The sequence below is a fragment of the Muntiacus reevesi genome, chromosome 21 (assembly GCF_963930625.1).
Source record: "Muntiacus reevesi chromosome 21, mMunRee1.1, whole genome shotgun sequence".
NCBI classification, from domain to species: domain Eukaryota; kingdom Metazoa; phylum Chordata; class Mammalia; order Artiodactyla; family Cervidae; genus Muntiacus; species Muntiacus reevesi.
Window position 1 is genome coordinate 31,064,019 of NC_089269.1, and position 15,867 is coordinate 31,079,885.

Below are 15,867 nucleotides of genomic sequence, written 5' to 3' on the forward strand. Positions count from 1 at the left end.
GACTCATTTGAGAAGACCCTGATGCTGGGAAAGATTGAAGGCGGGAGGAGAAGGAGACACAGGATGAGATGGTTGGATGGCATCACCGACTCAATGGACATGGGTTTGAGTAAACTCTGGGAGTTGGTGATGGACAGGGATGCCTGGCATGCTGCAGTCCGTGGGGTTGCAAAGAGTTGGACACGACTGAGAAAATGAACTGAATTGAACTGAGCTATGAATATTTTTTTATTCTTTGTAAGCAACTTTGTCATTCTGCCTTGATACTTCTAGGATTTTTCTCTTTACCATTCTGGTTTTTTTTTATTTGAATGCATATTCAAGGTGTTAATTTCTTTTCATTCACAGGATATTTAAAGGTGTGAACTTATTATCATAGACTTTACCTGGAATGCTGTACTCTCCTTCCAGTTTGACTTTTTTCCTTTAAGGAATATATAAAGTCTTTATTTTTCTCACCCATTTTCTTTTTATCATGTCTATTCACCTTCATGCCAACCTTCTGTTTCTTTGTGGTCTTCTGCAATTCGTAATTAATATGGAAACACCTTGTGTCCTAAAGAGAATGAACATACTCATCATTATATTTTTTTAAATAAATTTTGAAGTCTTCTCTTTCCCTGAAATTTCACAGACTTCTTTACTGTTGCCTTATTATGTATTTTAATCTATCATACATTTTAATTTCCCTCTTTAAAAATGTGTGTGTGTCTGTGCTCAGTCTTATCTGACTCTTTGTGACCCCATGGACTGTAGCCTGCCAACTTCCTCTGTCCATGAGATTTCCCAAGTAAGAATACTGGAGTGGGTTGCCATTTCCTACTCCAGGGGATCAAACTCAGGTCTCCCACATTGCAGGCAGATTCTTTACCATTTGAACCACCAGGGAAGCTCATTTCTAAATAAGGAGAACTCTCCCCAGACACAGTGATTACTACAAGGACCAAGGAATAAGTTTGTGTTGATTGTGAGCCAACTTGGTTGCAAGTCCTAATCTTTCATTTTGGGGATTTAATCCAGAACAGTGTTTCAGAAGCATTTGCTGAGTTCATATGCTCTTTCACTACTTAAAAGGTTTTTATCTATGTGGGTCCTATACGAATGAGATGAGCCCTTTCTATATTCACCACCTGGGTTCTTAATGTTTGGAACCAATGATGTACGTGGATTTGTAGAACGCTGTCTGTGTACCATTACTGGAGGTCTTCCTGACCCCATCTTTCTTTCTAATGATTTATTTGTGCATATTACATCTTCCTTAAGGTAGTAAGCTGCCGCCACCTGTCTCAATTATATGTGGGCCCTGCTGCCATCCCACTAGTATTACAAAAGTGTTGGCTTCTAATTAGATGTAGAAAATTTGAGTCGGGTTGTAAATGTTGACATCACAAAGTAGCATCTAAGAAGTAAAAGCATGGTTGTCAATTTTTTCTATTTGATAAAACTGTTCAAGTTCTGAAACTGGAAGAAAATAGCAGAGGATGGAGACAGAATAGCTTACTTCTCATCACTGAACATATTGACTTCTCCCCTCTATCATCCTAGCGTTTTGTAGAAAATGTTTCCAGATTCGCTTAAGTTTACCACCGTGGCTATTGAGAGTTTTTATTTTCTTCTGTTTCTAGAATCATTTATGTGAGTCAAGTCAGAAGCTGAGTGAAGCAAATTCATTATAGCCATTTTTCTCAAAAGACAAGAGATCATTAACTAGATGTTTTTTCTTTTTTTTAATTCATGAGATGTAAAAAGGAAACCAAAGCAACCAGGTCGGAAAAATACTGTATAAAAAATTGATTTTGTTTCCAAATTATCCAGAAAGAAAATTTCTGGATAGTTTCTGTTGTTTATCTTCTACTAAGAAAAGCTTTTAAATACATGCTAGGGGCATAATTAACTTAAATAGGAGGATTAACCATCATTAAAAAATCACATTAGTCCTGATTGCTTCTCTTAAAGGCAGTCATACCATGAAACCAAGTTTATCTGTTCTTCCATCATACTTTCTGAGGGAGATAATTAGTACCTTTGAATCAAGTGGACTGTGCATTGATTCTTCTTAGCACACATCTGAAGATATCATTGTTTACTAACCTTAATATTTAAGCCAAAGTGCAATGAAAAATAGTTTTATTGCTGGAAAATATGTACTTAAATGGCATACTGTTATTTTAGAACATTTCCTCAATTGCCATATTCTAGTTGTCCTAAGTTCTCTAGAGAGAAGATCATTTTTTCCAGAAATTGGATGTCTGAAATGCATACCCAGTCCAAATCAAATATAGAAACAAGCACTAACAAAACTTTGTACAATTTCTATTCTCAGTTTATTCATACATGAAGTGGGAAATAATGATCTTTTCCACTTGTTAAGGATAAAGCAACCAAGAATGTCCTAGATACCTGATAAATGTTTAATATACATTATTTTTCCTCTGGACCACAAAAATTCTAAAATGCCATATTCAGTTTAAGAATTCAGCTTGTAATCATGAGAAGGTGCATGGAAATGAACTAATGCTTTTCCAGTCCTTAAAAGCAAAAGCAAACTTCTGTTAAACAACAATGAAAAGACACTCAACACAGCAGCACAGTTTAGTAACGTTCTTATTTTTAAGTTTTTTTTTTTTTTTAATGGATCATTTTGAAAGTCTTTATTGAATTTGCTACAATATTGCTTCTATTTTATGTTTTGGGTTTCAGACATGAGTCACATGGGATCTTAGCTCCCCAACCAAAGATCGAATGCACACCCCCTGCATTGGAGGGGGAAGTCTTAGCAACAAGGCCACTAGGGAAGTTCCTAGTAGTTTTCAACATTAGTACAAGGATATTCTATAACTGGGACTTTTAGAATTTTGAGTGGGTCGTGACTTCTCCTGGAGGAGGGCATGGCAAACCACTCCAGTATTCTTGCCTGGAGAATCCCATGGCTAGAGGAGCCTGGAGGGCTACAGTCCATGGGGTTGCAAAGAGTTGAACAAGACTGTAGTGACTGAGCACTCATGCATACTATAACTGGGCTTCCCTGGTGGCTCAGAAGGTGAAGAATCTGCCTGCAACACAGGAGACCTGGGTTCAATCCCTGGGTTGAGAAGATCCCCTGGAGAAGGGAGTGGCGACCCACTCCAGTATGCTTGCCTGAGAAATCCCATGGACAGTGAAGCCTGGCAGGCTACAGTCTGTGGGGTCGCAAAGAGTTGGACATGACTGAGTTACTAACATTTAGCTATAACTATGGTCAGTTTTCCATATTTCTCTGTCTATGCTTATCCACTGAGACAGGTAATTGATACAGTTCCCAAACTCAAGTTATCTGTGTGAGGATAAATTCGAATAGTTTTCACCATAAAAGGCATGATCAGGAGAAATGTATCTCATTTCCTTAAATTGTTTACCCATTATCTAACTAGCACATTCAGATTATTGCAATGTGACACAGTGAGAATAGTAAAGTAAAATTCTTTTTAGCATAACCTAAAGCAACCATCTGGATATCCCAGAGTGCCACGATGATACAGGAACATGACTAGATCATTCAAGTGTTTAAGAGGCCACCCAACTTTATTCTCTAATTTTCTTTATGAAAGGAAAACATTAATGTCTTGATTCATCAATTTTTTTACTACCATGGGTATAACAACATCATCTAAAATCACTCACAAAATTCATTTTTTGGAATGAGATATAGAAGAGAGAAAATCACAATTTACATGTGTCTAAGAGTTGTAATATAATCAAACAGCTTCCTAAAAAGATAGATAACAGCCATAAATATAGAATCATTATACAGAATCACAGATCTTCACAGCAGATGTCAAAGGAAGGTTAAGGAAAACATATCAGTTCTAAGAATAAGCACGAACTAAGAACTACTTTCAGAGAATAGGATTCCTCATCTTGCGTTTTCACCATTGCCTCATCCTTGAGGTTCTGTAAATAATCCTAAAGACAGAGTTTAACTATTAATCCCACTAATCCTGTGTGGAGGATATTTTTTTTAAGTCTGAATTATCACATTCAGTAAAGCACAGTGAAGCAAGTAGTCAACTAAACTTTAGGCAAAATCAAAGTTCACTCCGAGAGCCTTAACCCAAGAAGTTTTAGACATTAAGCTTCTAGCAGGAGACCCAGAGTCCAGGGTACTCAGGATACCTTGTGTGTGTGCTCAGGCGTCAGCCGTGTCTGACTCTTTCGACTTTATAGACTGTAGCCTGCCAGGCTCCTCTGTCTTTGGGATTCTCCGGGCAAGAATACTGGAGTGGGTTAATAATGCCCTCTTCCAGGAGATCTTCCCAACCCAGGAATCGAACCTGCATCTCTTACGTTTCCTGCATTGGCAGGCATGTTCTTTACCATTAGCACTATCTGGGAAGACCCAATAGTGACAATGTCAGTCACCCAGCTGTGTCTGACTCTTTGTGACCCCATGGACTGTAGCCCATCAGGCTCCTCTGTCCATGGAATTCTCCAGGCAAAAATACTGGCGTGAGCAGCCATTCCCTTTCTCGGTATCTTCGTTTCCCAAAGATCCAATCCAGGTCTCCTGCATTGCAGGCAGATTCTTTACTGCCTGAGCCATCAGGGAAGCCCCAGTAAACCTTAGGACTGATCAGCAACTCTCCTTAACCATCTGCTCTTCTCTCACTATTCTCTTTGTCAAAACTATCTCATCTGTGCTCTCTGTGACTCAAACCTGAGTTCATACCCCACCTCTGAGCTCACGTCTGAAAACTGATCTCTTGTTCACAAGTGCCTACAATGTGCCTTAACTGCAGATACGTGATGTAAGTCATTGATAGCCAGACTGAGAAAAGCTGAGGTTATAGCTCTGCTCCAAGAAATAGGGAGTCCTCTCCACCTTCTCTCTCAGACAGGGAGCCCTCCTGAGTTGTATCATAGGGCAGTGAACAATGCGACAAGGGATGGCTTTCTTTGAAAAGATATTTTTAATCACACAAGTGTCTATATAGGTATTTGACTGAGATCTGATCATTGAGAATAAATTATATTATTTTGGCCTACAGAATTTTTTGGATGGGGAGTAAAATCCAGTTGCCACTATCATTAAACAAAACAACAAAAACATCAATATAGTTCATTTAAACCTTCTAATTTTCATTATTTCTTCTGTTACACAAAATAACATGAAGTACTATGAAATGCGGCCAAGTGAATCACCCTATTAGAATGTCTTTGATTTGTTGTTTTTCATGGACAGATCACTTATTTTCAATGATGCTGTTTTTGCAATACATGTGGAAGCATACTTAATGTTTTCTTAATTATTACTCAATACCCTAAATGAATCACAAAATAAAATCATATAAAGATTGTGTTGAATACCGATTTAGTCTCGTGTAAGTGAAATGTTTTAAAATGAGTTGATCTGAGCAGCTGACACGGGAGTTCTTTTTAGGTGGGTCTGTGTTTAGGAAAGTACCTTGAGAAACCGCTAGAGGGCAGTGGGAAATTGGGAAAATGTATCAGAACTGTGCTAATGTAAAACATAATATACGATAAAAAATACAAAACAAAATGTGTCAGGATAGGATGGTGTGAGAATGAGCTGATTAAAATTCTGAGTCTGGACCCTTTTTCATGGAAAACACTATGAAATAGCCTTTAATGTTCAATTTCAAATTATTAATTTACAGCCTACGTTAACCTAGGTCACGTGTCCAGAACATCAGTCAAGTCAGTTATGCCAGAAAAGGCCTTCAGTAAGGTGTGTGCGTGTGTGTATGTGTGTGTGTGTGTGTGTGTGTGTGTGTTGAAAATAAGGAAAACTCTGTTTCGTAAGTCCTTTTTTTTTTATAGATTTATTTATAGATCCCACTTATAAGGGATGTCATGCGATATTTCTCCTTCTCTGTTTGACTCACTTCACTCAATATGACACTCACAAAACAGAAAGATACTCACAAACCTAGAGAATGAACTTCTGGTTGCTGGTGGAAAGAATAAAGGGAAGGGGTAGTTAGCGAGTTTGCTGTGGACATGTACACTGCTATATTTAAAATGGATAGCCAGCAAGGACCTACTGTATAGCAAAGAGAACTCTGCTCAGGGTCATGTGACAGCCTGGATGGGAGGGGAGTTTGGGGGAGAACGGATACAAATATATGTATGGCTGAGTCCTTTGCCGTTCACCTGAAATTATCACATTATTTATTAATCAGCTATACCCCAACACAAAATAAAAAACTCTTTTAAAAAAAGAAAATAAGGAAAACTCTGAGTTCACTAAGTTAACAGGGTGTGGAACAGTGGCAATAAATTATTTTCTGTAATTTAGCGGAAGCAGGAGTTTGAGAGTAAAGATGACTGTGGCTAAAGCCTAGGCTGGATATTCGCAGAAGCCTTGGGGAGTCCCTTGAATATTTCACTAAGTCATAGGTATGGGATTTGAGGGCTTCCCTGGTGGCTCAGAGGTTAAAGCGCCTGCTTGCAATGCGGGAGACCTGAGTTCGATCCCTGGGTTGGGAAGATCGCCTGGAGAAGGAAATGGCAACGCGCTCCAGTATTCTTACCTGGAGAATCCCATGGGTGGAGGAATCTGGTGGGCTACAGTCCATGGGGTCGGAAAGAGTCGGACTCGACTGAGCGACTTCACTTCACTACGGGATTTGAATCGATCTTACAATCTTAAGTAGCAGGATGAGTTTAGTTATCACAGAAGATTTTAAATTAGCATTCATGTACAAAAAGACACGTACACACCACCGTTATCAAGAAAAATATTGGCACAGGGTTTTTAAGGGTTATTGGTTCATGGTGGGAGATAAAACAGTCACAGAATCAAAGTAGACTCTCCTAGTTACTAGAAATGTATTTCTCTCTCTATCACGTCTATTTCTATTTCTAACTCTATCTGTATCTACCTGTCAAAAATAAGCAGGGATATATATTTATCTCATGTATATATCGCATTATGTGATAGTCGGGTCCAACCTCACACAACCCCTTATAGCCCACCAGGCTCCTCTGCACATGGAATTCTCCAGGCAAGAATACTGGAGTGGGTAACCATTCCCTTCTCCAGAGGGTCTTCTCAACTTAGGGACTGAACCCAAGTCACCTGCTTGGCAGGCGAATTCTTTATCACTGAGCCACCTGGGAAGTCATATATACATCGGGGATTGGTAACCTATGAACCACGGGCCACACTCAGCTTTCTGTTTATGTAAGTTTTTATTGTATTAATGGTAATTCAGCCACACCATTGTCTGTGGCTGCTCACACTCCAGAGGCAATATCGAGTTCAGTTCAGTTCAGTTGCTCTGTCGTGTCCGACTCTTCGCGACTCCATGGACCGCTGCATGCCAGGCCTACCTGTCCATCACCAACTCCCGGAGTCCGCCCAAACCCATGTCCATCGAGTCGGTGATGCCACACAATCATCTCATCCTCTGTCGTCCCCTTCTCCTCCTGTCCCCAGTCCTTGCCAGCATCAGGGTCTTTTCCAATGAGTCAGCTCTTTGCATCAGGTGGCCAAAGGATTGGAGTTTCAGCTACAACATCAGTCCTTCCAATCGAGTAGTTGTGTCAGAAACTTAAGAGACCTCAGGATTTGTGGTTCTGCTAGTTTAGTGATCTTTGTTCTCAAGGGAGGAATTCTTCCACCATGAGACCCAGTAATATAGTTCCATTAAATTAGAAGTTGAGCCTATCACCCGGCCACTTGGAGCTTCTCATGCCAGTAAATCAACAGGCAAAGATGGAAGTGAATGTCCTGCCTGGGTAATTAATTCTGAGTAGGTAGAAGAAATGGATTGCTACTACACCAGGGCATAAAATGTAAACTCTATATTGTACATCTGGAATTCAGGTGATTCTCGGGTACGTTGGTGTTCTCAAATTGGTTGTTATTTAAAGTGTCCAGCAGATGGTGCTCAAGCAACACATTAATGCATTGGCCAGCCATCCTTCGCCTGAGAAAGGTAAAGGATGGATTTGCAATTGCTAATGCTAGAGCTGGACAGCCCCCTGATTCTATATAGGAGCTGAATGTAACTGCTTATTTAACTTTTCGTGTAGGAAGAATAAAGGTCAAACCAATACCTTACAGCTTTTATAGACCTTTACTGATACAGTTTTTTATGGAATCATAAAATCATCTTGAAATTAAATCAGAAAGTGTTACGGCCATAAGGGCAATACTTTATAATCATATGCTATACTTTTAAATGAAAAGTCATATTTGAAAGGTGTGCTCTAATTTTAATTCATGCTTTGCACACTGTTTTGTTCTACGATTAGCCTTTAATCCTGAACAAGAACACTCAATAAGGCTTGTTTGATTTTTTCTAAGACTCCCTCGTAAGGTGAAATAGTCAAAATATTGTAGAGAATGTCAGCTAAAATGTATAATTCTATAGATAATCAAAAGCAATTGCTAGGCAAATTTGAAAAAAGTTAGGCCATATAAAGGATTTAATTGTTCTGGTCAAAATGCTTGAAAACATGGGCTCTGGAGAGCAGCTTGGATTCAAATGCTCTGCATAATGTGGAAAAAGCTTCTTAGATTTTCTGTGCCTCATGTTCCTCACCAATAAAATGAGGATCATTCTAATTTCTTTCTCACAAGTTTACTCTGAAATCATATGAGTACAAAGAAAGTTCTTTCAGAACATGTTTGGTATGTGGGACGTACTAAATAAATTAAAATAATATTGTCACTATAATTTAATAAACAAATTTAAATTTTGTCAATAGATGTCTGAATTATTAAAATTTTACTGTATAATTTGGGTCATTAATTTAAGGTAAGTTTGTCCTTTTTTCTTATTTAAATGTTTCATGCAAATCATCTTTCTTTATAAAATACAATGTTATCATCTTCCACTTAAATAGCATGACATTTGGGGTATATGTAATTAACTTGAAGTGGATTTCAATTTTAAATCAGGATTTTATTCATTAGTCAGAATTAATTTCCTTAGACTTTTTTATGAATGACACATTCTGTTTCAATATACCAATATTTATATGCTTGATAATTAAAATATAGTTGTAAATTTTATGCTTAACTGGAATAAATAGTTTAGAAAGCACATCCTATGTATTTTTAAAAGGCTCTCTGTTTAATATATTTCAGTAAATTCTATGGATACAACCACCCATGGGTTTTCTTCTAGTGCAAAATTTTGCTAAAGCTGACTGACTTTAACAGGAACACTGGAGGCTCCCCTCTCCCCAGTGGCCTCATTTATGGAGACTGCTGCGCTTTTACATTGAGCAACTATCCATGAAGTCCTTACAATGTGACTTCGATTACACTGAAAAGCTATCAGTACTCCTGAAGGTAGTGAATGCATTTAATAAAACCCTACCATAGACACTTATTTTGCAACTCAAGAAAATAATTCTAAAATTTTCTGATAAAAAGATATCTGCCAAACTGTTAGTGTTTTGAAACAAATGTAACAATGAGAACCATGAGCTCTCATAGCAAAATATAGCCTACCAAAGAATAAAACATATTCGGATGCAGTAATCACTAAAGTATTATCATGTTGGCATGAAAATGTATCAGTGAAAAAGAACAGAAAGTTCAGAAACATAAATTGTATATGATAACTTAAATATAAGGAAGTATATGTCACTAAGTATTGGCAAAAGGGATAACATTTAATGAACAATGTTATGATAAATAACCATTTAGAAAAATAGATACACGTATTATAACATATTAAGAAATAAATTCCAATCAGGTTAAAGGGTTAAATTAAAAAAAATCAAGTCTTAAGGAAAGCCAATCCTCTCAAAAATCCTGCAAGATTTTTAATATTATTTGCATAGTGTGACTGGAAAAGCTTATCTCAAAGATGTTAAGTAACCTACCCAAGATCACTGTGCTAATTAGTGAAAGAGTAAGTGGTCAAATGCAAGTCTGTTTTTTAAATATAATTTTATTTATTTACTTCAGTGGCTTCTCTTGTTGCTTATTGCAGAGCAACAGGCTCTGGGGCTTCAGTAGGTGTGACTGCCGGACTCTAAAGCACAGGTTCAGTAATTGTAGTGTATGGAACTCAGCTGCCCCACAGCCTGTGGGGTCTTCCCAGACCAGGGATTGAACATGTGTCCCTTGCATTGATTGGCAGGTGGATTCTTACCACTGAGCCAGGTGGGAAGCCCACACAAGTCTATTTAAATACAAAATCTATAATATTCCATTACAATTCTATACTAAGTGCTTGGAATGGTGCCTGGCATGTTTTGAACTAAACAAATTTATCATTGTTAGTTTACATCATTACAATCATTATTATCCATAGAATTAGAGGAGAGTTGCAAAATTGATGAAATAAATAAACCAGTTTAGAAATAAATATGACCTGGAAAAAAGGCAAGTTAGTAGTATATCTTTACATGATGCTGTCCAAAGTTTACCAAGAGCCATTCAAATTTTTAAACCTCCTGCTTTAGTGATTCTTGGTACTTTGTTTCAAGGAAGTAGCAAAAAGTGGATAAGGATATTTTCTGCACAAAGGAAAAGCTCCTCTGTGACAGTAAAAATTTGAAAATCATCTAAAACTTGAAGAATTGACATTACTTCATTAATTAAATTTGCTGCGTTAGCACAATAGAATAGTAGGTTAATTATTTTAAGTGATAATTAAGTGATAATGCAGCAAAAGGAAGGACATAAATGTAATCTTGGTAAAAATGTAATTAATTGCAATAATTATGCTTACAGAGAAAATCACATACAGGGCTACCATCCCAAGGATAAAGAACTTCAGTGATTCTTTTCATTGCTTTTTTTTTAAAAAGTATTTTTTATGTTTGTTCAATTCATAAAGCTGGGAGATAATATATTTAGTTAATTTGCTTAATATATTCATAAATATAATTATCATTTCCAAAGACACAGAGTATATTTGACATTTAAATTCAAATTAATATGCTTTAATTATATTGTTTCAGCTCATTACAAAGGGATAAATTTAACATACTAAGTAATATATTTTCACTTTTCCAAATTAGAATAAAAATAATTTTTTGTTTAATCCTTGTATTTAATCTCTTTAATCCTTAAATTAATTCACAACTAATAATTAATAACTGGAGGAGGGTGAGAAACCATGTCTAAATTTTAGTAGGAATTTACTATGATTAAGGATAATCACTTCCATAGTCTTTGAAGAATCTAGAGCTTTTCTGATTTCTCTTAGTTCATTAATGTGCCATTTTTAAAACCTAATTAGTAAAACTCTTCCTTCTATATCTCATCCTTGTCCCATAAATTCATCTTGTTAATGTTAATGGGAAGATAATGACTGCATTCCTGTTTCATAACCACTACCTTTTCTTTAATAGACAAAGATTAATGGTGATTCTAAGTAGGAGAATATTGGCCCAGGAGGGGATAGGCAAAGAAGCAGAAATCGTACGCAACCTGTTGTGACTTCTTTTTCAAGCTTTCAAATACACATGATTTTATTGTCTCTATTCCAGGTACTTGAACAATATTAGCATTATTTTGAAATGATGTGTTTTTTAATAAACAAACAAACAAACCAAAACCTACCAATGTAACACTTTCTCTTATCTATTAGGTGTGTTGTTTTATACTTCTTTAGAGAGTTCCTTTAGATTTAGACAGAGGTTTTACTGTATCACTGTTATGCCTACATAAAAAAAGACAACTAGAGTCAAACTAAATCAATTAATATATTTCTTTTAAAATATTTAAATCTTTTTGCTTCTTTCTTTAGTTTTTAATTGGAGGGAAATTACCTTACAATGTGTTAGTTTCTGCCATACAACAACTCAAATCAGTCACAATATTGCATATATCACCTCCCTCTTGAGCCTCCCTCCTTCCCCCATGCCGTCCCCGAGTTATCACAGAGCGCCAGACTGGTCTCCGTGTATTATATATCAACTTCTCACTAGCTATCTATTTTACACATGATAGTCTGTGTATGTCAATACTAGTTTCTCCTCTCATCCCACTCTTTTCCTTACCCTGGTGTATAAGTCCTTTCTCTGTAAGTGCATCTCCATTCCTTCCCTGCAAATAGATTCATCAATAACTTTTTTCTAAACTTGTGTGTTTGTGTGTGCGTGTTAATATACTATATTTGTTTTCTCTTTCTGACTAGCTTCACTCTTCACTCTGACTAGCTTCACTAGCTTCACACAGGCTCTAAGTTCATCCATTTATGTTGATGAACCAATTATATTTCTAAAACATCTGTAGACTCAGATCCGACTTTAACAAGTCTTTCTTTGAATTAGAGTAGTTTGGTCCTCCTCGTCCACATAGCATCATCCACTGTGCCTCACCAAGAACTGTGGTGAGGTGGACACTCTGAAAAGTGCCCCTGTTATCCCAGCTTTCTTCCAAACTGTTCCTAGTTTTCATGTCAAGATTTCCTTGAATATTACCAAATACTACCACATTCCTTCCTCTTCTTTTACCTTAGATATTTGCTGAAAGACCTTTTTTCACTACTGTCTTTTGCTGATCACCATAAATAAATTGCAACAAAACCATCCATATCACTTTTCTTCTTCCCCTCATTATTTTTTCCCATAGCATTTATTCCCCCGACATCAAAACATTTCTTCAATTTATGTATTTATTTTCTGTTCCCCAAACATGCTAAACTGTAAGTTTATGAAGCAAGATTTTACTTCCCTTTCCACCTTCCCTTTTTTTTTTTTTTTTATCCAAAACCTATCACGGTGCCTATCCCATAATAGATATGCAATGAATAACTGATGAATGACTCAGTGACTATCCACCTAAACTATGGAAAATTCATAAAAGTATTCCTAGTTCCCTGGGATCAGAATGACAAGGTTTACACAGTGAGAAAGTGTACTTCTGCAGGAGCACTCCTGTATGGTAACAACCCCGTCCCTTTTTGCTCACATCATCCTTCCGAGGTGTGTTAATGTGAATGTGCACAAAAGCCACCACAGCTCTTGAGTTTAGGGTACACTCTTTCCCTCCATTCTGAATACCTCTGATTGTAAAACTGTTTCTGGTCAACTCTTGGCTTAGAGACTATATGTCTCTTTTCAACTTATCTGTTTCCACAAAAATTCATGGGTTTGGTTGTGTGAACTTAATCGGATACTGAATATGAACTGAACTGAATGTGAATATTTTACTGTGCAACTGATGCATAATAAATGCACTATAAATATGAGCTATTATTAAGTTTTAAGGTACCCTGGGCTCTGTTCTAACATCTTACATGGGTTTGACAAAAGTATTCAAACCTATCTGAAATGCATTATCTATGGAATGTCCAGAAAGAAGCCCATGCAGATATGTGGAATAAGATTCAGTAGGTGTGCATGTAAACGTGGTTAAATGTGGACTTTATCCCACAGCTACCTCCTTAGAAACCAAATAATGTTTCAGATGATGGTGGGGAGAGGAAAGCAGAGAAATAAAGAATATAGTACTGCAGGTATAGCAAACTTAGTCATGGGAAGCTTTGAAGTAATTTGCATCATAAAAAGGACTTCCCCAGTGGCGCAACGGTAAAGAATCTGCCTGCAATGTAGGATCCACAAGAGACATGGGTTTGACCCCTGGGTTCAGAAGACCCCCTGGAGAATGGCATAGCTATCCACTGCAGTATTCTTGCCTGGAGAATCCCATGACAGAGGAACCCCATGACAGAGGGTTGCAGAGTAAGACAGGACTGAGGCAACTTAGCACGCATGCACACACATCATAAAAGGGTGAAAAACAGAGATGAATTCAGTTTTCTGCACTTATCATTCTGTCCAGTGTGTTCATCGCATTAAATCTGTGAGGCTTCACTAGCTAATCTGGAAAGAGGTGCCTACCCTGGTTATTGTTCTCTAATATTGCATCCTGTTCACTTACTTCATTGCACTATACATTTTGCAGTTATTTATTCTTGGTGTACTAGTTTCTTCTTGTTTTTTCCCACTAGTATATAATTTGACAAGGACAGGAATGATTCATTATATTTCTCGCACCTGCCAGAATGCCTAGTACAGGGAGGTACTAAATTAATACTTGTTAAAAAAAATTAAATGAAGAGGAACATTCAGGAAAATGTAGTGGAGATCTAAAGAAAAACTTTGTAAACTATTTGGAAATTCCTTTTTTGCTTATGGATACAACTTTGGGATGGCAGCAAAAATGATCACAAGCCCAGGTTCCTCTGTCCATGGGATTCTCCAGGCAAGAATGCTGGAGTGGGTTGCCATGCCCTCCTCCAGGGGATCTTCCTGATCCAGGGATCAAATCCACGTTTCAGTCTCCCAGGTCTCCAAGATTTGTAGATGGATTCTTTACCGCTGAGCCAAGGGGGAAGCCTCCCAAATGGGCAGACTTTTCAGCTTTTCTCTCAAGTTTGCAAATCAGTAGCAATGTAAGACACAGTGGGAGGGTATTAGATTGGTATAGTGGGGACAAAAAAGCACAAAGAATCCTGGATTCAAGGAAATCTGATATTTCCCCCCCAGTTTTCCTTATGACTGTAATGTTGGGAAAGTCATCAGACTTTCTCCAGACCTGGTCACCTCCTCTGTGACATGGGGGTCTTGGGATATATTCTGAGAACCCTGTGATCTTTGTTTTAATTTATAGCATTTAAAAAACATCTAATGAGTTTATTATTTTTTTAAATTAATTAATTTTTACATTTACAGTTTTAATTTCTAATGTGACAAATATCACTAGAGCTATGCCACACACAAAAATGTTACTTGGGTACTCAATAATTTTCAAAAATTTAAAGAAGTCCTGAATCAAAAAAAAAAAAAAAATTGAGAACACCTGATCTAAGAAAAATGCAATATCAGTCCTCAAAAAGAGATAGTCCTCCAAATACTGACTATGAGGCAGAGTTAGAGTTAGCCTACGCATTGTTCACTAGGTGACTAGCTAAGTAATAATCATCACAATAATTTATGCCGTATTCATCACGTGCGCTTGCTGTTCTAATTTACTTGTGACATGATTGAATCACACAGTCCTTACAGCAAACCTATGCGAAAGGCCCTACTTTTCTAGTTTACAAATGAACCAGGAGGTGTTAATGATTTGCTGGTAAATGGTGATGCCAGGCCTGCGTCTGTAGCCTTCCTTTAGAGTCTGTGTACTCAGTCACATTCTGAGCTCCTGGTAAGTGTGGGGTGTGCATGGAGAAGAACATCATGCAGCAGCAGTCAGGAACAATGGGCGGAATATTACATAGCCTCACATAGGTGGGTGCTGTACAAATCACATTAAAGTAAAAATACAGGGAGATGGAATAATAAAAAGTTATTATTGTCCAATAACTTTATAGGAAAATACTATTTGCATAGGGACTAATAAAAAGCTATTATTGTCCAATAACTTTAAAAGGAAAATACCATTTGTATATATATTTGAAATAGATAAAATAGCACCATAGTGCTGTTAAGTATAAAGAAGTGTCTCAATACATGTGTAGAAGTTGAATTGAAAAGACATTATTTGTAACTCCAAATCAGTGACTTATGATGGGGAAAATAGTATAAATCAAAATAAAATAAAAATGGTACTTCACAAAATGATGATGATATGCCACAAACTGAATAGTGTCATGAATTCGATTTTTAATACCAAGGTTAATGAGAGCAGAAAATATATATATATATATATATATGTAACATCTCTTCCACCCCCAACATCCTCCGTGAAGACATAATCTGCAGTCAGGAAAGATGAGTGACTTCTCACCCAGGATGACAAACATATCTCCAGAGAGTTACAGGAAACAGGCAGATTCCTTTCAGTTTTACTTTTAATCAGCCTCAGAGATGCTTTTTCTTTTTTTAAAGATTTTGTTGTTGTAGACCATTTCTTTTTCAAAGTCTTCACTGAATTTGTTACAATAT